The sequence below is a fragment of the Eretmochelys imbricata genome, chromosome 9 (genome assembly GCF_965152235.1).
Source record: "Eretmochelys imbricata isolate rEreImb1 chromosome 9, rEreImb1.hap1, whole genome shotgun sequence".
Classification (NCBI taxonomy): domain Eukaryota; kingdom Metazoa; phylum Chordata; order Testudines; family Cheloniidae; genus Eretmochelys; species Eretmochelys imbricata.
The window spans coordinates 71,928,032-71,955,275 of record NC_135580.1 but is presented as its reverse complement, the minus strand read 5'-3'; positions in this window follow the sequence as shown (position 1 = coordinate 71,955,275).

The following is a 27,244-nucleotide window of genomic DNA, read 5'->3' as shown; positions in this document are numbered from 1 at the left end:
GTCCAGAAATTATCAGTTCACCTTGTTAAACCTTTAAAGTAGAGCAAAATGAGTAAACTCCTTTCTCCACGCAGCAGGCCAGACAGCACCCACCCTCCTTCCCCTTGAGGTGTGATTATCAGTTGGGTTTTGAACATGCTGTGGGCATTGTGTTAGTTGCTCCTTTTTAGGGGGGATGAGAAGGAACTTTTTCCCTCACCACCATATTGACTTTGACGGAGTGGGTTTTTTTTGCCTTCCCCACAGCGGGTGTTAGGGAACCCTTATTATGGTGCGTGCAAAAGGTATGGTAGGCTATATGTCACAACTTATTTGGTAAGCGTGGGGCAGACGTCCAGTGCAGGTACTCCATAGTGAAGGCATCCAGTGACCAGATAAATGGCCTAGTAAAGGACTTAAAAAAGAGGTGTTGATTAAAGGAACAGAACGGTGTGGATTTGGGGTTCCTATGGTTGGAATGGCAGGGAGCCAACCCCCCTTTCTTATATCTCACCTTACCCCTCTTACGAGGGGGGGGTGGATGGTAAGGTCCTGGCAATGGATTTGCTAGAGGAACCTGGATGGAAAAAGAGGGGGAGCTGGTAAAAGCCCCCCAGGTATGGTAAGGTCCCAGCAATAGATGTGCTGGAGGATCTTGAATGGAAAAGATGGGGAGGAGGGCTGGTAGAAGCCCCCAGTGTAATTACAGAATAAACAGGGGTTACCCGCACTGTACACTTTTATCTGCCGGGTAGTTCCAGACATCTAACAATAAAGTTGTGTCCTGATTAAATCCATATCAAGTGTCTCCTGTCCTTCTTTCAGTACAGCTGGACGAGTCTAATATAGCTTCCCCTGAAACGTTAACATTAACAACAGGAAAGTTCTGTATAATCCTTGAAGTCTTAATTCAGGAAGGAATTTATTATCCTTTCATGTTATTTCAGTGTACATTAAATGTACATTAAAAGGGCTATCACGAGACAGTTTATGATTTGTCAACTTCAAATAAACCCACGCTGCTTGACATGACTAAACTGTACATTACTTGTCATTTTAGTACTATTGTTGTTTGAAAATATTATGGCTCTAAGCAGCACAGGTACATCTTAGTCTTTTGTTACTATTAAAACTCATATCAGCTTAAATGACTTCTGAGAAGGCTTAAGAGGCACAGCTATATTGGTAAAGGACAGATAATATTTTTCATTTAAAGACTTGACATTTGAGGGAGATATTAAACTTTAAAATAGCAACTGCTCATAGATCTAAGTTGGACCAACTTTCCAGTGAGGTAGCACTCTGTTTTCACACTTTGTATCCTAACAGTTTGTGCTAGAAATGTACTATCAGTTAGGTCTTTTAAATGAGATACAGATGGCCTTTCTTAGTCTTCAAAAGAAAAATAGTTGTGTTTGAAGGTGACTACTCTCTGTAATGAAAGTACAGCAGGGCAAAATAAAAAATAAGTAACTTCTAAGCAAGTATTCACTTTAAGGTCATCTTCAAATTACTTTTTTCCCTAGATCAAAAATATGGATGAATGCATATTTGCATTTATATAGAGCTGTTTATCCAGAGAGAATCTCAAAAGACTGCACAGTAGAATCACATCACAACAATCAAAGTGCACCCACCTGTAAGGTGAAACGTGGCAGCCTTTCTGCACCAGTAACTTCAGCATAGGTGGAAAACTGAAGATGTTAATGTAAAATTTAATAGTTATAGTGGTCATTTAGTCAGGCTGGGATATATTGGACACACAAGAGAACCAAAGTAAACTCCATACAATAAATACAGTCTCAAAATCCTCAGCTTCTCTTATCTAAGCAAGAAAGCACCAAAAACCCAAATACAGGGCCCGATCCTACTCTCAATGACAGTGGTATAAATCCATTAAAGTCAGTAGATTGATACTTATGTAAGTCAGAGGAGAATTCGGCTCATGGCATATGCTGAGAACACACTGTGCACGGCGGGAAAAGTTTAGATTAATCATAAGCAATTATTCTAACAGATAAGTCATATGAACAAAAACAGAAATGGTTAACCTGTGTTTTCTCTAGGCATATGATATAATAAATATAGCATAATTTCTAGGCATTTTTCTGTAACACTTAAAGAGTTCTCCAATCCAGACAATGGAACCAATTCTTCCTTCGAACATACTCATGCAAACCTGATCCATTCAATTTTGGGATATGGGATTTGGGATTTTGCCACTATACCATAGGGCAGAACTATACCAATATATGTTGCTGAGTCAGGCTTGCAGGAGTATATTCAAAGGAAGAGTTGGTTCTATTGTCTGGACTGGAGTAACAATTAAACAGGAATCTCAAGAAGTTGCCTCTACGCATAATCAAGTGAAGTTACATTCCAGTCATGTCAGACATGTCACCCCTTCTTTTAGCATCCAAATAAACCACCTTGTGTGAGTGTGTAATAATAGGTGTTGCAAGGCAAATCTTAGGAAAGGTTGATTATTTCCCTTTAAAGAGAAGAACACATCTGGAATTCTAGAAAAGAAATGTGCAAATCACGGGTGTTCAACCAAAAGGAATCACTCAAATTCTGAAAAGCACTTCTTATAATCAATACTAACCAATTAATGTAATGAAATAGCCTAGGAACCGAATTACTGATGAACTGATATCAAATTACATTTGGATACAATACCACCTAAGGAACTGAGTTTATTAATCAAACTACTTGTATGGTATATTAAGTATAGTCTATAATTGTTGCAAATAAACCAGTGGAACTGGGAAGAGAGACTTGCTTCAACCTTGAAATTAATGTGTATGCTTGTGTTTGTGTGTGTGCATATATCAATACCTATATATCTAAGAGGTAATATTGCAACAAGAAATTGTACAGTCTCATTAAAATGCATCATATTTATATAATAAGCCCTTTAGCCAACATTTTAAAAAGTCAACAAATGTCTTAGAAGAAATCTTTTCATTAAGCTCTATCTTTTTAAGACTAGCTATGACAATTACATTCTTTTGCAATTTTTTTCTTTGGTCAGTGATTTTCATACTTTTGATAGCTTGAATTTTATCATTATATCCTAATTAGACAATTGTTTGACCTCTAGATTTAAATAGTTTTATTAATTTTGTCAGTCATTTCCACCCACATGTTCCGATGGCTTTGCAAGTTACTAAGCCAATTGTTCTCCGATACCCTCAGGATTTTCCAGTCACTTTTAACTTATTCCAGTTTCAGCGAAGCTTGGGCTTTGTATTGATCTCAGCAAAAGACTAATAGAGCCAAATATATTACTACTACTGTGACTTTGTTTTTAAATGTAAGAAAGGTTTTGGGGATCCATTATGATGCTAGTTTTTTGCTCCTCCCCCCCTTTTCCCTTGTAATTAACCTTGTACACTGCCAGATTCGGATACCCTTACTCACATTGCATAGAATCTCACTCCATGAAAAATCCTATTGAAGTCAAAGGAGCTATGTGGCAAATGGTACTTCTCAACATTTGGAAAGTTGGCAAAATTTGGCCCACAATGTGTACACATGTTATTTGCTTGTTTAGAGGTGTGAACAGGAAAGGGGGAAAGTGCTTCAGTTTATATATTACATTGAAAATTAAAATGGACTGAAGGTTGACTGAGCAGAATTTTTCTTTTTAAAAATAAATGTTAGCACAACAATTGCTTCAGGCTAAAGTGGTGCTTTTGAAAAGGCAAGATGCTGCTTCTCTCAGCAGCATTGAAAGTCAACAACCATTGTTGAGACAAGAGAGGATTCAAAGTGCAAGGTCAGCACAAGGAGAGGAAAAATTTACCCAGATGGCAGTATTATACAAAGTACTTGTACAAACTAGTGAACAAACAGGCCCCTAAAAAGAAAAAAGTATAAATAATTAAATTCTCAATTAATCTCAGGGCTGCTATAATTGTAGTAAAGAACTAGATTTCCAACATCTAATTTTTTTGTTTTGGATTTTAACAAATAACGTTTGATAAGTTACTGAATTCCTTACTGAAAACTGATATGACACTACTGAAATTACTGATTGCCGATATGCACTTTCTGTAGATTGGTTCAAGTCTGAACCTTTCAAAGCAGCAGTTTCCTACAGACAGAGAAATGTGGACATTATGACTGAAACTATTCAATTGTTTTTCAAAATAGATCTTGCCTTTAGTACTGCCTCTTCTAACTCCTCAATAACAAGATATCAAGGCCATCAGAGGTAAACATCCACAATAACAGGGCTAGTGCTGTTGGCAATACGATGTAAAGCGTTGGTAGTGACACAGATGACATTGACAGTCTGACATTGTAGATTAGTTTATAATTAAAATAACTGGGATATCCAGACCACCATGTGAGACCATCTGTACTGTTATTCACCCCTGAGGCCTTGGGTGGGTCATATAAAGACATTACTCAAAGGGGGCAAGGCCTTGCTTTTCAGTCAGAAAATTGGCTAAAAGGGCTAGAAGAAATTTAGAGGAGAATAAATCTAAGACTTCCACTTTCTTTTTGGTTTTGCTGTTATTTTATTTTTACTTTATTCTACCTCATAGCACCTATGATGTTGATGTGTGCACAGTCTCAAGCAGTGACTTTCCTTAAACACTACCTGTAAGTAATAGCAAACATACAATTTAAGCACACTCCTCTGGTGAAATATGAAATGAAATGTAATGCACAATGTTCTTCTGTCCCATCCAGAGGAAAGGAGGTTACGTTACTAGTATTTTCTTCACTGTAACTGGTGGTAACAGCATGGCCACAGTAGACCTACCCCGCACCTACATACTGAGGATCACTCTCCTAAAAGTTGCCTTCTTTTAGTAGGAGGCTGCCATTGATTGGCTTGTGTTCCCTGGTAACATTAACCTTGGATTTGAAATATTAAGAGCATTGTCTGAAATTTGTGTCTCCAACTACTACTTACAATAAAGATGAAAAATTCCCTTTCAGAAATGAGAGCTAAAGATGATATAAAAATTCATAACTCTGGAAAGGTACAATTATACACTCAGAGAAAAGCACTATAGAATTTAAGAGGGTAGGTGAAATGAAACCCACAGAATTCTATAGAAACTAAATGTGATTTTAGAGAAATTGTTCTAAGAACTGATAGCTCCTCTGAGAAAATGAATAGTTATTTTTAGGATTATGCCCTGTTCTAGTTCTCTCATACTTATTTATTCCCATATTGACATTATCTGTCCACACATATCTTAACTTTATACATGAACCAAAAGAAGGCACTCAAAACCTTAGGAACGAATCTATACCATTCACAAGCTAGCACAGTTTCCACCATAATGCTCCCAAGTTTCTATTGGCAGCATACAGCACTGCCAATTATTTCATAAATAAATGTGTACTTGCTAGACCTTATAAGAGAGTAAATTGTCAAATAAAACACTTAATTTTATGGCAAGTACTGCAAGTCATTGATGCACCGAGGCAAGCAGAATTTATAAGACCTTCTTATTGATTTTTTCCTCTTCCTTAACCAATGCATATTTTATGCTACATGCCTTTTGCTGTCTGTGCTCTCTTTTGGAATTATACACTTCCTGGAAAACATACTGAGAGAGGTATTCACTTTTGCGTATGAAAAGAAAATATTTAATCCTATGAATTTGCACAGTCCGTCCACTCATTTAATAATACTGGGTAACACCGACCAATTGTAATGAACTACTTATAGCCTCATTAGGCCCTACTCATCATGGAAGTTCTATGGAAACCTTCAGGATCAACAGGTGGTCATGCATCTGGCTTGTGCATGACGTGTAAGCATCATGTATTGATTAAATACAAACTTGAAAAAAATTCAGAAGTCTTTGCTGTTTTACTGCATAGGAATGAACTGTAGAAAGAGTGAAATGGTGCTAGAGGCTTAATATAAACAAACGTATAGCCCTAACTCCAATATTTGTTTATACAGCCACAGATATCAATTTAACCTTCAGTTACAAATTACAAACACTCAGTGAAGAAATACCCAGCCTCCATCTTACTAACTTAAATCACAAGAATGTGCATTGACGAAAAGTCTGTCCAATTTTACAACAGAAAATAAATACCTGACTACTTGTCCTTAACATCCATCCCTGCCCTTTTCTGAGGACCTGATATCTTTATCCAACACTGTTTTGAGAGGTTTAAATGCATCTCCATCAGAGTAGTGGAGGATGGTTATTCTTGAACACTGCAGACTTCTCAGAAGGTAGGATAAAGTTTTTGGTCTTGTGTGCCAGCCAGCTGGAGACAGGTTCCTAGAGGCCATCTGGATAGCATGATTTCAATCCTCCAATTTACCAGAGGCAGGCCATAGGCAGAAAAGGGGTAGAAGGGCAGGTCTGGAATCATCAACAAAGGAAACTAGCAGATGTCTATCTTTTACAAGGTTATTCTAAGAATTTGCTATCAGTGTGTTGGAGAGACACTAGAAAACACTATTATATACCGTTGAGAGAAGTATGTGAACTGACAAGATGGAGGAAATGACTTGAAATCCCCATTTCACATCTGAGTGGAGCTTGAGAATTAGACTCTATACAGAAAATATAGGTTAGAGGAGGTAACTTGGGTAACATATTTATCGTTAAAAAGTAGGACAGAAAAAATGAAAACTTTTCTTTTTGAACACTAATCTATGATGCTTTTAAATAATGATACAACCAAATGTTTTGTTTTTCCCCCCTTCACCTCATGGCAGTTTGTTTGTGTGTTTATTTTACGATGAGTCAGTGTGGGTGGGATGGGATGGGATGTGACAGTGAGTAGGTTTTAGCAATTATTACCCATCAAGGATCATCCTGAACTGATGGCAAAAGAATTCCTCTTGGGGCTACAAATGAAACATTCTATGTGATATTCAAGACAATGAAGTGACTGTTTACTGAGCTATAGAAATCTGAGAGGTTCAGAAAAGCTGCAGGATAGCAGTGGGCGAGTTTAAAAATATGAAGGTGACTTTTGCACAGCATTCAGAGGTGCATGGGCATGTTGTACCTGATTTCCCAACTGAACATTTGAAGCTGTATATGATTACGGGAAGCTGACTGTGAAGTACTGATTAGGTATTGTTATAGGGAATACATCCTGCAAGCAATATTTACAAGAGTGTAATTTAGATGATGAGGTTGATTGGTCAGTGCAGATCTCATTTCTGGAAGTATCCCATTTTGTAAGAGTCTCGCTAGAAGCGGCTTGCCTGTGCACACTACCTGCAGGAGGCTCACTATTTTGGGTGTGCTGATAGCAGCACAGTGCCTCCATTGCTGCTTTCGCCCACATGTGCACACAGCACAGGGGGCAAATCTACCCCTCAGATCCATATATTGGTATTAAACTGTGATACTCTGCCCTTTACTTCCAGGTGAAGTTTTCTTGTTGACATCAGTAGGAGTTTTGCTCACATAGAAAACACAGGAATCCAAAGCCAAGTATTGCCATATACATGAGGAAGGAGACATTTACCTCTACTGTCCACGTGCTTCACAAATGCCCAGGCTTCAAAGTTAGTCCCACAGATGGCATATCTGCAAAGTAAATTATTCACTGAATAATGTTTTGATGGGGATATTCTGCCATGGGTGGTCAGCTGACCCTCCCATCTGGCATGTCCCCTTTAAAGATTCAGAAAGGTCCAACAGATACATAGACACACCTGTGGGTCCTGGCAATGATTGGTGACTGGAGAAGGAATCTTGACACTGTACCTATAAGGGTCTGAAGCCATCCAGAGCAGGCAGGGCAAGACACATGCACACCCCTTTTGGGAGCTACACCCAAAATAATACTGTCTTGGACTGAATAGAAAAATCTGCACAGCGCAAGCTCATACAATCTTTCCTCTTCCTCAACGTGAAGAGAGATGTGCACGACTTCTTGCTCCCCTCCCCCCCATTAGATATTATTAAACCCAGTTTATGTAATTAACAAAATAAGTTTATTAACTACAAAAGGTAGATTTTAAGTGGTTAAAGGGAGAGCAAACAGAACAGAGCAGATTACCTTAGTAAATAAACAAAAGCCACAAACTGAGTTTAAAACACTAAATAGGTAGGATAAAAATTAGCAAATTCTCACCCTGAGTGATAAACAGGCTGGCGGATTATTAAGGTACAAGTTGCCTTGGCTTTCCCAGGTTTTCTCAACCCTAAAGGTCTTAGCCTGGGACTATGACTTCTCACAGTTCAGTCTTTGGTCCTCAGGCATTTTCAGATGTGTTGTTGTAGGGAGAGAGGACCCCTTATATTGTCATTGTCCTTCTTTTATATCTTCCCCCAACCTGCTGAAAAGCTTTTTTGCTGTGACATGGGTCAAACAGTTCCCATGGTGCAGAGCTCTCTCTCAGAGGTTTCTATTGCACACAGTTCCTGGGGTAATCCTTATACTTTTGTGCATTTCTTCAATAAGCCACTAACATTGTTTGGCCTCATCCAGTGTAGCACATTTGAAATACAGAGACATGGTCAGTATTCCCAGCTTCAGATACAAAAATGATATATGCATAAAAATTGGATAAACACATTCAGTAAATCATAACCTTTCCAATGATACATACATGAATCCTCTTGCATAAAGTATATCTCAGTTGTGTCATATCCATATCATAAGTATATTTCCATAAATAATATGGAGTGAAATGTCACAGTGTCATCCAGTGGATGTAGTGTACTTAGATTTTCAGAAAGCCTTTGAAAAGATCCCTCATCAAAGGCTCTTAAGCAAAGTAAGCTGTCATGGGATAAGAAAGATGGTCCTCTGATGGATCAGTAACTGGTTAAAGATAGGAAACAAAGGATAGGAATAAATGTTCAGAATGTTTTCAGAATGGAGAGGGGTAAAAAGTGATGTCCCCCAAGTGTGTGTAGTGTTCTGATTACCTGAAGCACCTGGCAATGGCCATTGTCAGAAGACAGGATACTGAGATAGATGGACCATTGGTCTGACCCAGTATGGCCGTTTTTATGTTCGTAAGTGTGTTGTCTTCTGAGAAAGGCGAGTTTCCTGCTAACTTAATGATTATACCTCCTTTACTAATTCCTGCTGTAGGCTTCAAGTAATCTGAGGTGCAAAATGTACGTGTTATTAATAACAGATTCTTTAATTTTAAGTGATCATCTGAATAATTAAGATGATGAAATTGTTGGGACACAAATATTCTCTGGGTTTTATTTAATATAAACAACTATAACCGAACCAGAAAATGAAATAGAACAACCTAAGTATAACAAGATGACTCCCCTTAATAGTGCATATTTACAGCTGTATGGCTGGTACAGGATATAACAATTCCCAGGGCTGACATATTTACAGTATCAGAGAATGCTGACTTTTTCTTCTATCTTTCCTGTTGAAATCACCACAAGAGGGCTTGTTTGTACTCAGGCTTCTACCATTTGATCATCCCTGTGTCCCAACTAGGGCTGGGACTGACAACCTTTTATAACTCTTTTTCCTTACCCCCTCCCCCCACACCTGGGATATATTTGATTACATCTCAGGCCCTTGCCCATATTTGGTATTCCAGGGGACCATAATTATACTTTCAGTGGTTAAACAATCCATTTGAGTCCATTATTTTCACCTCCAGGTGTCAATGTGTTTAGCTCTATGGTTACCTTATTGCAAAAGTACATAAAAATCTACTATTTTAAACTTATTTCTGCAAATATGCAGTGTACTTATTATTTTGTGGTTTATTTGGTCATGCCAAAGCACATATTGCTAAATTTCATGGCATAAGCATAAGTATTTAACCTACGTTTAAGTCAAAAGAGGTCTCTACGCCTCAACAGGATTTATGCTAACACTTAAACCTTAATTCAAACAGCAAAGCCTACTGTACTTAATCTTTTGTTTACTTCTACTTGTGTTACTGCTTAGCATATAGACCATATGTTACTTAGAAATATACCTCCCCTAAAGATGTCACTAATAAGATAATCTAAATCACTAATAAGCTAATCATAACTCTCACCCTTATGCTAACAACTTATTATGCTAAATGCCAACTGCTAGGCCTCAAGCATATTGTAAAGTCTGACATCAACACATTTTACGTTCATCTACTTGCATAATAGCATTTCTTTAAGAAGAAGCTACTAGATATAGGTTACCAAAATCAGGTCAGTGTTCGAAGGTCAACATTGATATGGTAAAGTATTTTTCTGGACACCCTTCCTTATATATTTTTATACCTTCTTCTGCAATGTGTTTATTGAAGAACTATACTGAAGTGGTCTTTTTAAAATTCCATAAAGAACCATTTCCATCAACACTGGAGTTAGTCACCCATTTCTACACAAATATTGTTTTGAATTACAACTTTAAGTTACATATAAGCAAAACTTTTATACAAACCCCACTTTATGTTTCCACCTCATTATGCATAACAAGCAACATGTGTCATGCTTTGTCATGTGCCCTATTACAAGAGTGCCTGGATCCTGAATTCATGGATCCAACTTTGTACCTACTGGTTCACTACATTGGTTGTCTGTTTCATAAAACTAACCAAGGAGTAGTGCTACCTGGGATGGAAATTTTTGTTGTTGTTGTTGAACTTAAAAAAAAAAAAGAGAAAAAGAAAAAGAAAGAAAGGGATAACGATTTAATATACATTGCTACTCCAAAAGGTATCTAGGCTCAGCTGTGCTGGGTGAAGTTGCATGGTCATACTAGATGAGATTGGTTCCTTGCAGCCTTAAAATTGTTGAATGTATGATTTCTTAGATATTTTATTGACATTTGTTTGGGAAGGTGTTAAAGCTACAAGTGAACTATGATCACCCATTATTTAAGCAGATATCCTTTAAACCATACACACATTGTTATGTGTATAATATCCTACATATATTTAATGTTTACAAGTATTTCCTGGTTGTAGTGTTTGGAGGCAATGTGCAAATATAAACCATTCAAATACAGAGGCACACAAAATAATGAACATCCTTCTTGAAACAAAAAATATCTGGAGCGTCTAATCAAAATAGAAGGGATGTAAGGGGTGAGGGAGAAGGTAATTATGAAGGCTGAAGTAGGAATTTCCAGCTGGAAGTATGTGGAATAAAATTGTGAATACAATTCTGAATAGTGAGGCATGATGCACTATGACAAATAGAGGTCAAGGAGGAGGGGAGTTCCAAACTCTAAGGTCTGCCACAGCAAAGCCACCCAAGGCAAGATGTAGGGATTTCTAAAGTAAAGTAAAGTTATCTTCTTTTGAGTTACTCGGTCATTAGCAGGGCAATTTATTAACCTACATGGAAAAATTCTCACTGTGTTGATTAGATAGGAAACTATTTAAAAATATATCTTTCAATTTTCATGAAATATAAGTCTGAGACACCCATCTTTTGCACATAACTGGTATTTCACCAGAAACTGGGATTTGATAGGAAAGTTATGGAAATGTACAAACTGCACAGGGCCAAAACGTCATCATATTTTGCAGTGAAAAAGTGTTAGCAAATGAGATGAAACATTTCTCAGTACCAAACATTTGCCAATAGTCGTATACAGTCACAAAAACATCAGTTTTCCCAATCAAATCCAAAGCAAAGACTGACACAGCAGTACCAAAGCTGTGCAAAGGTATCTTGATTAAAATGATATACATGATATAAAACTTTTCTGTAAATGAATTTTAAGAACTTTTTACTGATATTCAGTGGGTAGCTATTCAAAGATACTCCTTATGTCATACATGTTGCACAGTATATTCAGTAATTACCTTTATATTCTTCAGATTCCCAGGTTTGCATGGTTTTTGTGCATAATTATGTTTATGAGTAACATACTTTCCAAAAATACCATTAAAACCTAGTGACATGCATTCAAAGCTGATTATTATTTCAAATAGACTGGTACTAAAGGTGAACTGTTGTTCCCAATTAGCTAAAGCTTTACTATTGTAGTTGTTGCAGTTTTACCAGAGCTGAGAAATCATTATACCAGAATCTACTAGCACTAATATAGTAAGGGGTCAGTTACATTATAAAATCTAGCTTGTTAATATAGTCTGCCCTTACTCTCCAATTTGCATTTCAGAGAAAATGGAAGAGTGTATGCAGTTTAAAATGGTTTTCACTTTTATTTTCCTACTTAAAAGAATCAATTTTGAAAAAAAAGAAGTCACGACCATATTTTTAGCATGTGCCTAACACCTTTTTGCACAGTAGCTTTTTCCCCTCTTTCAGATTTTCTTTTTTACACATTATGTAGTGGTAAGTTATGACACAAATTATGATTATTTATTCCTCTGACTTTGGTTAAGACAGTCCCCATGCCAGTCAAAATGCATGCACCAGTCAGTCACTCAGTGGCAAAGCTGACATACAAACTCTAGAACAAAGCAGAGTAGCAGCAGGGACCCACAGAGAAAAAGACAAACCCAAATCTCTCTTCTGCTGTGCGGGGAAGGCCTGTATAGCCCCCATGCAGATGTCTAAACAATATGAAAGGCTGGCATGGCATAGCATTCCCTGAAAATCCCCCTGCTGCTGGAAGGGGTGATAACAGAGCTTATTGGGGGATATCAGGAATAAAGTTAGAGCTTCAGAGGGAATCTTAAAAACTTTGGAAGTTCAAACATGCAGGGACCAAGCGGTAAAGTCCAAATTCCATGGTAACACAAATGGCAGTCCAAGTTACTCATTGGCCCATCCATTTCTCCGATAGAGCAAAGCAGCTAGAAAACTGGATTAACCAGTCCTCTGAGGATTTATCCCCTTTGTGTAAAGAGAATCCCTGAGTAGTGTAATGTTGGTATAGCACTCTTTGTCAACCTCATCTTGATCTCTGATAGAGTGAAGGGGAGAAAAGGGATGTGTGTGCCCATGGACAACTAGGCTTATATTACAGCAGTCATATATCTAGTCAATTATTTCAGAAATAAGCCTTGCCCCAGAATCAGAGAAATGCAAGGGTAGCCAAGGATAGCTGCTGGAACTAGTGGTGCTGCTGCATCCCCTGGCTTAAGGTGGTTTCCATTATAAACAGGGTTTACAGTTTTGTTCAATGGCTCTGAAGACTCCCACCATAGAAGTCATTCCAGCACCCCTGGCACTGAGCCACCATCCCCCATTTCAGCTGCATCAAGTCTAACAACTACAGATGAGGATCTAGCCCACTGAGTGTAAATAGGAGCCATCTATTTACCAAGGAATCGAAGGGCAGGGTTGTGTCAAGAAAAGCAATCAGAAAGGAGGTTTAGGGAGGTATAAGACAAAGTATGGAAAGGTGCCTGATCTTACAACTTGTTTTGACTCTGGCTTGGCATAAAGTTATACCAGCTTTCCTTTACAATTGCTTACCAACATGTGACTTACAGCATCATTTACATCACTTCTGAATCTGACCCTAAAGAGACAATTTGAACTGACAATACCGAGCAGTTCAGAGCACAGACTGTCATTCCCATTTCTATCTCACCCTTTGTGCTAAGATATGGCAGCATATACAGTGCTGACTGACCCCACCATTATATTTGCAATATCTAATCACAGCAGTAACTTGTCTTATAGAGTACAAACTTGCATCCAATAGAGTAGTAACTATTTAGCTTTGGACATGTTTTCTATCCTTTTCTTAAATTCTTACAATTAACCATCTTCCTTGAAATTCACTAATTGAATAGGTGTGCCGTATGTTATTTAAATGACTGTTTCTGAATGCCATTGACTTTTCTGTTTAAAGTTAGACAATTTAATTATTTTGGCATATGTTCTTTGTATGGGCAGTACCCACGTGTTCATGAGCTAACATTTCAAAAGTATGTTAAGGTTAATGAACATTAGGGAGATCATATATTCTGGGAATTCCTTTGCTTTTATTAAAGGCATCTGTTTCATTTTCTTGTACTGTCGTCACCCTGATTAACTGCTGTATTTAATAGGAAATTATTTGTGTAGTTTCACAACAACTTAGATTTTTATTCACAAAACAGTGCCTAATATAACAGTGCATCCGCATTTTTATCTTCCATTTTATGCATTTCCATCAATTGCTATTATAGGATTTTCCTTTTGAGACCAAATGATCCATAGAGATTTATCTTTCCACAGATTTTTGATTGCTTTAGTTTTTGTGAAGAGTGACAGTGACTTTAATTTTTTCAGTTTACCAAGAACAGTAGCACGCACTGTTATACAATATCTTCTGTCATTTGGATTCAAGTGGTTTTAGAATTTCAGTGGTAACAATTGTTTCTGCATATTTCAGTTTATGACCATAGCATGGATTTCTGTTCATCTCATTATTCTGCACTTCCATCCATACTTCCACCCAAAAGACCTATTACTGCAGAAATTTTATCTTGTTAGAAAGGATTGATATATAGCTTCCACTAAAGCTGTAAAATCACTGAAAATTGTTAAGCAGTCTAGAAAGTAATTAAATACCAAAGTTAGATAACAACAATAGTAAATGTGTAGCTGGGAAGGCTTTTGTGGTACCAGGCCAGAGGATCTGGTTCTTTGCTTCTGAGGAAGGGTACACTAATACTGGTAAGAGACACACCTAGTCTACATATATCCAAACCTGATATACTCTAGTACCTCAAAATCTCATTGATCAGAAATGAGGTTCTGTATCCCAAGTATGTCCAGTACACTGAGGACTCCTACATTTTCCCAAGGCCACATTTATCAAAACCACTTGTATAACCCCATAACATTCAGATGTATATTACATTTACATCCAGCTTTCTAAAGTAATATAAAAATGTTTTGTGAGGCAGTTTTAGATACCAGAATGTTTCCTTTAGCTACCTGCACGAGCCATCCCAATCTGCTTGCCGTGAAGCTGAGACTAAAACTTAAACTAACTAAACTACCTAAAAGATAAAAAAGAGTACAGATTGTTGTTAGAGTATGTCCATATCAACATAAATGCTTGGAATATACTTCAAAGTCTTGGTGTTTCACACAAATACAACAATGAAACCACTGTATAGGATAAGTAGAAAAGTTTAAGACAACAGTACATAAGGCTACTACACTGGATCCAGGAGAGACAGGACATAATGGTAAGCAACCATGGATGACTGACAAAATTGTAACCTTAAACACAAGAAGAGAATGCAAAGATAAGCTTCTGAACTAAATGACTGGAGGATAGCTAATGTGATGCCAATTTTTAAAAAGGGCTCCAGAGGTGATCCTGGCAATTACAGGCCTGTAAGCCTGACTTCAGTACTGGGCAAACTGGTTGAAACTATAGTAAAAAACAATATTGTCAGATACATAGATGAACATAATTCGTTGGGGAAGAGTCAACATGGTTTTTGTAAAGGGAAATCATGCTTCACCAAACTACTAGAATTCTTTGAGGGGGTCAACCAGCATGTGGACAAGGGGGATCCAGTGGATATAGTGTACTTAGATTTTCAGAAAGCCTTTGACAAGATCCCTCACTGAAGGCTCTTAAGCAAAGTAAGCTGTCATGGGTCCTCTCATGGATTGATAACTGGTTAAAAGGGGGGGAGGGATGGGTAGGAATAAATGGTCAGTTTTCATAATGGAGAGAGATAAATAGTGGTGTCCCCCAGGGATCTGTACTGGAACCAGTCCTATTCAACATATTCATAAATGATCTGGAAAAGGGGGTAAACAGTGAGGTGGCAAAATTTGCAGATGATACAAAACTACTCAAGATAGTTAAGTCCCAAGCAGGCTGCGAAGAGCGGCAAAAGGATTTCTCAAAACTGGGTGACTAGGCAACAAAATGGCAGATGAAATTCAATATTGATAAATGCAAAGTAATGCACATTGGAAAACATAATCCCAACCATACATATAAAATGATGGGATCTAAATTAGCTGTTACCACTCAAGAAAAAGATCTTGGAGTCATTGTGGATAGTTCTCTGAAAACATCCACTCAATGTGCAGCGACAGTCAAAAAAGCAAGCAGAATGTTGGGAATAATTAAGAAAGGGATAGATAATAAGACAGAAAATATCATATTGCCGCTATATAAATCCATGGTACGCCCACATCTTGAGTATTGCGTGCAGATGTGATCACCCCATCTCAAAAAAAGATATATTGGCATTGGAAAAGGTTCAGAAAAGGGCAACAAAAATGATTAGCTTCCATTGAGGATTAATAAGACTGAGACGTTTCAGCTTGGAAAAGAGACGACTAAGGGGGGACATGATTGAGGTCTATAAAATCATGACTGGTGTGGAGAAAGTAAATAAGGAAGTGTTATTTACTCCTTCTCATAACACAAGAACTAGGTGTCACCAAATGAAATTAATAGGCAGCAAGTTTAAAACAAACAAAAGGAATTATTTCTTCCCACAGCTCACAGTCAACCCATGGAACTCTTTGTCAGAGGATGTTGTGAAAGCCAAAACTATAACAGGGTTCAAAAAAGAACTAGATAAATTCATGGAGGATAGGTCCATCAATGGCTATGAGTCAGGATGGGCAGAGATGGTGTCCCTCGCCTCTGTTTGTCAGAGGCTGGGAATGAGTGACAGGGAATGGATCACTTGATGATTACCTTTTCTGGCCACTGTCGGAAGACAGGATACTGGGCTAGATGGACCTTTGGTATCACCCTTTATGGCTGTTCTTCTGTTGTTATAGGAGAAAGGAGAATTCTACAAGGTACATTTCTCTTATTTTTGCATTCCCTTCTTGCATTTAAGATCACAATTTTGTCACTCATCCATGGCCATAAAAGAAATGACTAGAACAAATATGATTTGTAATGAATTAATATTGAACCAGAAACACCTACAAAGAAATACATTTCTCTGTAAAAAGAACCATGAGACAAAAGTCAAGAAAAGGAATTAGCTGCATTAAATCTAAGGATGGCAGGGTGAGCTACAAAACCAACATCAACCAAGAAAGATGGAAGGACTATATGAAGAATCTTTTTGAGAATTCTGAAAAACTGGAAGATATAGACATCGAAAGAGGAGAAGAAAAGGCACCACATATATAATTTGTAAACTAGAAAAAGCATTCAATCAGCTGGAGATGATAGTGCTGTGATTCAAATGTGACAACCCCTGAATGAAGATTCAAAACCTTACCTGCCAAAACTTTTTAATAGGAGAACTTTTAGAGGATTTAAAGAGGCCAGACTTCATTCCTTTCCTGAAGATTAATACCAGTAGAGAATGTGAATAACATCTAACTATGAACCTGCTAAGTTTTGTTGAAAACTGTTGGCACATGGATACAACAACATCTTGAAACAAAAAATAGCAGAAGTTAGTTTGGTTTTCTCTAAGGAGTAGACATGAGGGAGGCAATCTTTGCCCTGAAGATCTTATGAGAATGTGCAATAGAAATACAAAGGGAAATTTATACTTGTTTTGTAGAGTCTGAGAAGATATATATTCTTAAATAATGTAATATTAACTCAAGATATAAAATCAATAAAAAGACTGTATTGGGGACAGGAAGCAGCAATCCTAACAAACTATGAGCTATCTGAGTAATGCAGTTTCAAGAAAGGTATACAATCGAAAACGCATTGTATCTCCGCAACTATTTAATGCATATGTAAAAAGTATGTCAAGGCAAAATTTAGAAGACACCAACCAAAGCATACAGGTCAATGTCCAATACATCAACGTAAGATATGCTGATGATGTAGTATTAATTGCTTTGACTAAAGATGTTAAGAACATACCTTATTGCTGTGACCAATGGCAGCAAAGAATACTATCAATCAGCGCTAGAAAGACAAAAAGTATGATGATAAATAAACATAGTGATTTGCAAACAAGGGAAGAACCTATACTATGATGATCAAGTTGTGGAACAAGTGTATAGACTATTTACGGAGTCTAATATCATCAGATGGAAGATATGACAAAGAAATCAAGAGAAGGATACAGCTTGTAAAAATGTATTTAACAACTTCCAAAGAGTTGTGTTGTTGAATGTTAAAATGGCACATCCATACTAGAATGATTAAGTGCCACATGTGAGAGAGCTGGACACTTAAAAAGGACACCGAGAAGACTGAGCATTTGAGTTTTTGTGTTACAGAAGAATGTTAAAACATTATTTGGATAACCGAAACTACAAGCAAAGATGAATGAATGGATGCACTATGAAGAACACAATTGCTTGAGACCAAAGGTAAAAACATCTTTCTGTGGACACATACCTTGCTAATTGCAGAGCATCTGTCTTCCAGCACTCATACTACCAGGGCAAGGTCACAGGCAAACCAGGAAGAGGAAGAAAGAGAGCCAATTACATCAGAAATATTGCCAGATGAACTTGTATCCAAAGGAGAGTGAAAGTCTTACAATTCTGTCAAGAAGCCTTCTCTAGCCTGGTGGTTTGGGTACTTGCCTGGAATGATGAAGACCCTGGTTCAGGTCTACCCTCTGGCACGGGGGGAGGGATAGCTCAGTGGTTTGAACATTGGCCTGCTAAATCCAGGGTTGTGAGTTCAATCCTTGAGGGGGCCATTTAGGTATCTGGAGCAAAAATTGGCGATTTGCCCTGCTTTGAGCAGGGGGTCAGACTAAATGACCTCCTGAGGTCCCTTCCAACAACTGATATTCTATGATTCTATGATTACAAAACATGGAAGATGATGGTCCACAACCTCTGCATCGGAGACATCATTAGAAGAAATTGGCTAAAAAGAATCTACAGAATAAGGAGTCACAATATCCTTAACCTTAGTTGACTTTTGTACATCCAGTTATACACATACACACTCTTCAGATATCTACCAATACCTGGGCACAACAGTGCAAGTTAAAAATAGGATATTTTATATTTAATTATTTTGATTTATAAATGACTTAGAAATACTTTTACTTTCTTGTCTAACATTCAAATTGACAATGGATCGTAAAAAATAGGCCCTTGCAACACTTTTCTACTGTTTATCTCACCTATTATTATTAATTGATTTCAAACCATTTCTCCACTTTCAGCGAAACAAAAATAAACCCTTGCTCATGGAATACATCTCTGCCTAATTTTTATCTGGCCATTCAGTGTGGCATCTAACAATTGTTTGTCTAACATTTAAGCGGCTCAACTTCATTTATATGCACAATGTGGTTTCAAGGTATAAAAAATGGTTACTTACTTTCTCGTAACTGTTGTTCTTCGAGATGTGTTGTTCACATCCATTCCACATTAGGTGTGTGCGTGCCGTGTGCACGAGCATCAGAAACTTTTTCCCTCAGCGGTTCCATTGGGCCAGCGGGGCCCCCAGAGTGGTGCCACTGTGCCATGCATATATACCCCCCTCCCCCGGCCCAACCCCCTCCAGTTCCTTCTTGCCGGCGACTCCGACAGAAGGGGAGGAGGGTGGGTGGTGGAATGGACGTGAACAACACATCTCGAAGAACAACAGTTACGAGAAAGTAAGTAACCGTTTTTTGTTCTTCGAGTGCTTGTTCACGTCCTTTCCACATTAGGTGAATCACAAGCTTACCTCTGGAGGAGGGTAGGAGTCATGGAACAACTGCTCGGAAGACCGCTCTGCCAATCGCCTCATCTTCTCTGGTCTGCTGGTTGACCGCGTAGCGGGTTGTGAAGGTGTGCACCGAGGACCAGGTGGCTGCTCTGCAGATCTCCTGGATAGGGACCTGTGCCAGGAATGCTGTGGAAGTCGCTTGTGCCCTGGTCGAGTGCGCAGTGACTGCCGGGGCCGGAAAACCTGAAAGCTCATAGCACGCCCGGATGCAACTTGTAATCCAAGATGAAATCCACTGCACCGACACTGGGAGTCCTTTCATCCTCTTGGCAACAGCCACAAACAGCTGCACAGATTTGCGAAAGGGCTTGGTGCGCTCCAAATAGAACGCCAGCGCTTGATGCACATCCAGGGTGTGCAAGCTGCGGTGACTCGGGTCCGTATGGGGTTTTGGAAAGAACACCAGCAGACAAATGTCCCGGCCCAAATGGAATTGAGAGACCACCTTAGGGAGGAACTTGGGGTGCGGCCGGAGCTGCACCTTGTCCTTGTGAAATACTGTATATGGTGGCTAAGAGGTGAGGGCCCTCAGTTCGGACACCCTTCTGGCTGAGAATGGCAACCAGAAATGCCACCTTCCAGGAAAGGTGGAGGAGGGAACAGGAAGTGAGGGGCTCGAAAGGGGGTCCCATGAGTTTAGAGAGGACCAGGTTAAGGTTCCATGGAGGGACTGGTGGGTGGGAGTACGGGAACACCCTCTCCAACCCTTTAAGGAACCGTCCCACCATTGGGTGGGAAAACACTGAGCCTCCCCGAGAACCCCAGATGGAAGGCAGAGGTGGCCGCCAGGTGCACTCTGAGTGAGGGGCTAGCCCTTGCTGCTTGAGATGCAGGAGGTACTCCAGGATGGCCTGCACTGGGGCCTAGCACAGCTGCGCCTGTCGGGGTTCACACCAACACGAGAATCTTTTCTAATTGGCCATATAGGCTGCCCTGGTAGAGGGCTTTCTACTGCCAAGCAGAATCTGGTGCACTGGAAGGGAGCACTGGCTCTCCAGGGCGTTCAGCCACAGACCCTCCATGCCGTCAGGTGCAGTGACTTTAGGTCGGGGTGGGGAAGCCGCCTGCCATCCTGTGTAATGAGGTCCCAGTGTAGGGGCATGTCATAAATATAAAGGGAAGGGTAAACACCTTTAAATCCCTCCTGGCCAGAGGAAAAACCCTTTCACCTGTAAAGGGTTAAGAAACTAGGATAACCTCGCTGGCACCTGACCAAAATGACCAATGAGGAGACAAGATACTTTCAAAGCTGGAGGGGGGGAGAAACAAAGATTCTCTCTGTCTGTGTGTTGCTTTTACCACGACCAGAGCAGGAATGCAGGTCAGAACTCCTGTAAAGGGCTAATAAGCAATTTAGTTAGATATGCATTAGATTCTGTTTTGTTTAAATGGATGATAAAATAAGTTGCTGAATAGAATGGATATTCCTGTTTTTGTGTCTTTTTGTAACTTAAGGTTTTGCCTAGAGGGATTCTCTATGTTTTGAATCTGATTATCCTGTAAGGTATTTACCATCCTGATTTTACAGAGGTGATTCTTTTACTTTTTCTTCAATTAAAATTCTTCTTTTAAGATCCTGATTGCTTTTTCATTGTTCTTAAGTTCCAAGGGTTTGGGTCTGTGTTCACCTATGCAAATTGGTGAGGATTTTTATCAAGCCTTCCCCAGGAAAGGGGGTGTAGGGTTTGGGAGGATTTTTTTTGGGGAAAGACATTTCCAAGCGGGCTCTTTCCCTGTTATATATTTGTTAGACGCTTGGTGGTGGCAGCAATAAAGTCCGGGGCAAAAGGTAAAATAGTTTGTACCTTGGGGAAGTTTTAACCTAAGCTGGTAAAAATAAGCTTAGGGGGTTTTTCATGCATGTCCCCACATCTGTACCCTAGAGTTCAGAGTGGGGAAGGAACCTTGACAGAGCAGGACTACTGGGGCCTCCACCGACAGCTCTAGGAGCGATGTGTGCCAGTCCTGGCGGGCCCAGGCTGGAACGATGAAGATGACCGCCGCCCTGTCCCTGTGTACCTTGAGTAGGACCTTGTGCACCAAAGGGAGCAGGGGGAAGGCATACATCATGCCCCTTCTCCACGGGATCGCAAACGTATCCGCGAGCGAGCCCGGGCTGTGGCCCTGGAACGAACAGAACCGTGGGCACTGGGCGTCGGCTGTGGTGGCAAACAGGTCTACCCGGGGAAACCCCCACCTGCGGAAGAGCAAAAGCACGATGTCTGCCCTGAGCGTCCACTCGTGCATGTGGTACGACCTGCTGAGGGAGTCTGCCAGCTCGTTTCGTACCCCCCAGGAGATAGGACACCTCGAGGTGAATTGCATGAGCTATGCAAAGGTCGCAGAGATGGAGAGCCTCATGACAGAGTGGCAAGGAATGAGCCCTGCCCTGTTTGTTTATATAAAACATGGCAGTAGTGTGGTCTGTCAGAACTGTCATGCTGTGACCACTTAGAGTGGCGTGAAAGGTCTGGCAGGTGAGACAAACCACCCTGAGCTCCTTCACATTGATATGGTGATATGCTCTGCTCCAGACCACAACCTCTGCATCATGAGGTCCCCCAGGTGAGCCCCCCATCCGTTTTCTGACGCGTCCGTCACCAGCGTCAGGTCCGGTTGTGGGGCGGCCAAGGGGATGCCTTCGCAAACCACAGGATGGGACTGCCACCACAGCAGGGAGTCCAGCACGTCCTTTGGGGCTGCCACTACCAAGTCCAGGGGGTCCCTGCCTGGGGGGGTACACCCAAGCAAGCCACGCCTGCAGAGTCCTGAGTCTCAGTCTGGCATGCCCGACCACGTGCGTGCATACTGTAACATGGCCCAGCAGTCACAGGCAGCACCTGGCCATTCTCATTGGAAACTGGCGCAGGGAGGCCACCGCTCGCTGGATAGCCTGGAATTGGGATACCGGAAGGCTTGCCCTGGCCTGCACCACGTCCAAGACCGCCCCTATGAATTCCACTCTCTGCATGAGTATGAGTGTGGACTTGGGGATGTTGACCAGGAGCCCCAGCTCGTGGAACAATCTCAGGGCCACCTCCACATGGCCCCGCACTTCCGCCTCGGGTCGGCCTGCAAGGAGCCAGTCATCGAAAAGGTCCTGGAGTTTTGTCTCCTTGGTCTTAGGGGCTGGGGCCTACTGTCCATGGCACTCCCTTTTGTTTACCGCTGACATCACTAGGGAGCATGGACTCAGATGGCAGAACTGGAACTCATAGCCCTTAGATGGGGCAAAGTATTTACGCTCCAATCCTTTGGCCAATGGGGTGCTGGAGGCTGGGGTCTGCCATATAGTCTTATAGTTGGACTGAATGGTCTCAATGAGTGGGAGCACTATTCTGGATGAATCTTCGGGGCTCAAAATGTCCACCATGGGTCCCTCCTGCTCAACTGCCTCCTCGGCCTGCAACCCCAAGTTTTGGACGACCCTGCGCAGCAATTCCTGGTGGGCTCTATGGTCTATCGGCAGGGGGCCAGACACCTCTGTACCCAGCACTGCCTCATCGGGGGAAGATGAGGAGGTTAGCTGCTGCTCAACCCCCTCTGGTTGGTCCTCCTGCTCCCCTTCTCCCATGGGAGGGGCCTCTGGCTCAGGCCGGGGAGAGAGTCCATGGGACAGCACCGGGCTCGGTGCCAGTCTCTCCGGTTTATGCGGGGGGGATGCTGGAGGCCTGGATGCTGTAGCCTTTGGCACCATCTGGCTTCGGTGCGGGGACTGGGACTGCTGCACCGAGTACCTTGCCCTGGACAGGGCCCCTTGGCGCTCCTGATAGGCCCAGGGGGGACCAGAAGGGCCAATGGCTTGGCGGCCCCCATTGGGGTTACCAGCTCCCCTGGGGTCCCTGCTGTCTGGGGACCGGTGCGGATAGCTATAGCGGCCGGAGTCGACACCGGACTGCAGTGATGCTGATCGCGAAGTCCATGGCGGTACCAACGATCTGCGCCAGCGGCAGAACGAGCGGCTCCTGGCTGAGTGGGAGCAGGAGCGGTACTGGTATCCCTGGGACCGGGACCGGGATCTGGACCAGGACCGTCTGCGAGGGCCATCTCAACTCCTCCCAGTGCTGGTCTTTGGGTGGTGCTGGAGAGCGGCGTGCCCTTTCCGGTGCTTCTTCGCGCAGACCCGCTGCAAGTGCTGCAACCTCCTTCTGGGCTGCTGGCAACTGAATCCACGGAGACAGAGCTCGACCAGGACCAACTCCGGGACCGGTGCCGGGACAGTGTCCTCGAGCTGCACACCATTGCCGGCTTACCCCTCAACAGCACCCGAGACATGGGTGCCGGAGGGTTCTCCCCATACAGGAGGGGGCTTGCCGCCAACAGCTCAATGAGGTCCTTTGCAGCCTCAAAGGTGCCAGGCGTAGAGGGCTGATCCGTTATGCCCTCAAGCCCATTGTCCGCACTGAGCTCACTTAGGTCTGGGCTCGGTGGGGCTTGTGCTGCCAGGACCACCGGTGTCAGCGCCGGTAACACGGCCTTCCTGTTCTTATCAGCGCTTGGGGCCTTGGGAGGCGCCGGCTTCCTGTGCAGGGAACAACCGCGCCTTCTTTTCGGCCGCACCGGGGGCCACACTGGGGAGGATGAGCGGTGCCGGGGCTAGTCTGGTGCTCTGGGGCCGACAGTTTATGGTTCTTAGCAGGTGCTGGGTCTCTCGACGGCTCCAGGGCACTACGCACCGAGGAAGCCTAAGCCAGAGTCAGGCGCTCTGGGCCCGGCGGCTGCAATGCAGCCTCCATCAACAGTTGCTTTAGATGAAAGTCTCTTTCTTTCCTTGTCCTTGGCTTAAACGGCTTGCAAATCCTACACCGTTCAGTTTGATGTCCGTCCCCCAGGCAACGTAGACATGAGTCGTGGGGGTCACTAACTGGCATAGGTTTGTGACATGTGGCGCAAGCCTTGAAGCTGTGGGCCTGCAGCATGCCCCGTGGCGGGTGCTGGAGGCCTCCAAGCACCTAATGACTTATGTGTCCACAATAGGTATGCTAATGAACTGATAACAGCTACTCTAAAGGCTAAGGGACTGCTCTTCTCTGAGAGAGAAAGAAAGAAAGAGAGGTTGTTCCAAAGCCGCTACGGACGGTAAGGAGGACTGAAGGGGGTCGGGTCAGCGGGGGTATATATGCACGGCGCAGTGGCACCACTCGGGGGGCCCCGCCAGCACGATGGGAGCTGCTAAAGGAAAAAGTTTCTGACACTCGTGCATGCACACCTAATGTGGAATGGACGTAAACAAGCACTCGAAGAAGAACTGATATCTTCTAAACGGTAAACCCCGTATTGTCTTATATATCAAATTCTTTTCAATATTTGCTCAAGTTTAGAAGTTAGAAGGATTGTGAAACTCTGCATTCAGTTTCTGGAAGCACTGCTAATAATTCAGAAACCCCAGCTGAATGCATGATGACTGCTTGCTTTTGTAATAACAAGCACAGTACTTCCTTTGTAGCACCTCTAGAAGCTTTTATAAAATATGCAGAGAAATATATAGAGAGAATATAGAGATATATATACACACATACTATCGAAGATGTCTGTGGGAGTATCTTAAGCTGTTTTCCCTTTTTTAAGCATGAATTATAAATTTTAATACTCTGCCTGGCTTGCCAAAATGTGTCCCAGAGGGTTCTTCAATGCAAACTACATCTATAATACAGAGAAACCATACATTACACAGTTGGCAAAGACTACAGGTCTCAGCAGATAATAGTCCATCTTCATCTGAGAAGCATCTGGTATGATGTCCTGGGTCTTGAGCTCAGGCCTGGGAGTCCCCAGACAGCTGGTGAGTTGAGAAGCTACTAGGACTATAGCCTCAACCAAGGCATTACCCATGAGAGCCCTGATTGGAAGATTGCCCAGCTCCACGTTATTTAAGCTAGGAGGAGGCACAAGAAATTTGTCTGAGCAATGAAATGATTACTTGTTGTGCCTGTCTCCTGCACTCAACCCCATATCTGATTCCTGCTCCACTCCTGGCTCCTGCCTCACTATTGCCTTTGCTCCTGTTCACACCTTGCTCCTGCTCCATTCTTGATCCTTGCCTTTCTTGAGATTCCTGCCCTTACATCTCACCTCCAGTCATCAATGGCTCCAACCCCAGCCTCCAAACCCAGTCTGACCCTGACTCTCGCTTAATCATTGGCTCTAGCATTTGGTATCTAACCTTGACTCTCACCCTCAGCTTCGATTCCTGGTTCTTACTCTGGATGGATCCCTACTCTGGTAACTGGCTTTGTTCCCCAACCTACATGCCTGCTCCACCCACTGCAGCTGACTCCTGCTCTGACTACTAGGCCAGACCGCCAACATCCCAGTCCATAACATCTGGCTGTATTTAGTCAAAGTATTTCATGCAGGGACCTATAGCCTCCACTGTCTCCTCTTCTGCAATAATGGAGAGATTGCATGTCATGTTTTCAGTTTTATGCAAGTTAGGCAAGGGTCTCATTCTCTAAACAGACTGCCAATGCAATCCTCAGATGGGAAAAGCATAGACTATAATAAGCAAGTTTCAGAATATTGCAGTCTAAAACTATTACCTCCTGCTATTACTAGAACCCTTCCAATCTCATCTTTTCCATGCTATTAACATCACTGAACATTATCAGGACAGTAAATATTTGGAGCTGTTGATATCTATGATTTTGTAGTGCCTTCTATAAAAGTTAAGGTATAATTTTAGAAAGCCTTTTCTAGCATGGCATTTGTGAGTATAGCATAAACAGAATAAATATTTATGGACTGAGATGTTTTACACTCTTGCATATTTAAGTGGTTTTTCTTAGCATGTTATTTCATAGCTGATATTGTAAACCGGGGAAAGTTTCTTGATATTAATTTTATTATAATGCAATTTCAACTCTCAAAACATAAATTCTGATTTCAGGCTGTAGGTGGGCTACCTGATCATTAAAATTACAATCTATACTAAAAACAAAAAAAGCAGTAGCAGATGTAGAAGCACATGCCACCCAACACCAAAAAGTAGTCACCCAAAGACAGGTGCCCATTACAGCTGCCAGAAAAGTCTCAAATACCATAAAACCATACACCTCAGTTTTTTTTCCCAAATGATCACCCAAAAGATGGGATGCTCCAAAAGATATGGAATATTTAAGACCAAGGGGAGTTCATCTCTAAATTCAAGAGTTCCCAGAGAAAACCCCTTTTCTCTTATAAACCATGGGGGATTAAACTTAAATGTTTTCACTTGAGTGTCTCTTCAGGGTACAGGAAAATAGATGAGTCACAAGCCATTTAGGTCTTTATAAGTCAAAACACCGTAAACTCTACTGAAAACCCACAAACAGCTAGTGAAGATTTTGGTGCACTGATGTCATGGACTAATGGTAAAAGCCCCTGGTTAAAAGGTGAGCAGTTTCAGTTTCCAAGCTTATTTAAAGTGTATCCATGTAGGGAACACTGCAGTCGTCTAATGCATCACAGTAGCATGGTCTTAGAGGAAATTCTTCAGCCTGTGAATTTCTTTCCAATTGCAGAAATCTGCGCAATGTATAAATACAAATGTAACCTATACAATGTAAAAATGCATCTATTATATTCAGATAAGATAGACTAAGACACTTTTTCAGAAGTAGGAGTTGCTGGGTATTTTTGAAGATCAAGCCTCTTATGTCCAGATTTTTAAATGTGTTTAGGTGCCTAAAGATGCTCATTGGCACCTTGATGATTTGAAAATGCCACTAGGGGTTGGATTCACAAGGGGGACTTCCAGGTGCCCTGCTAGCTAATGGAATTCACAATCCTGAACCAGTCGCCC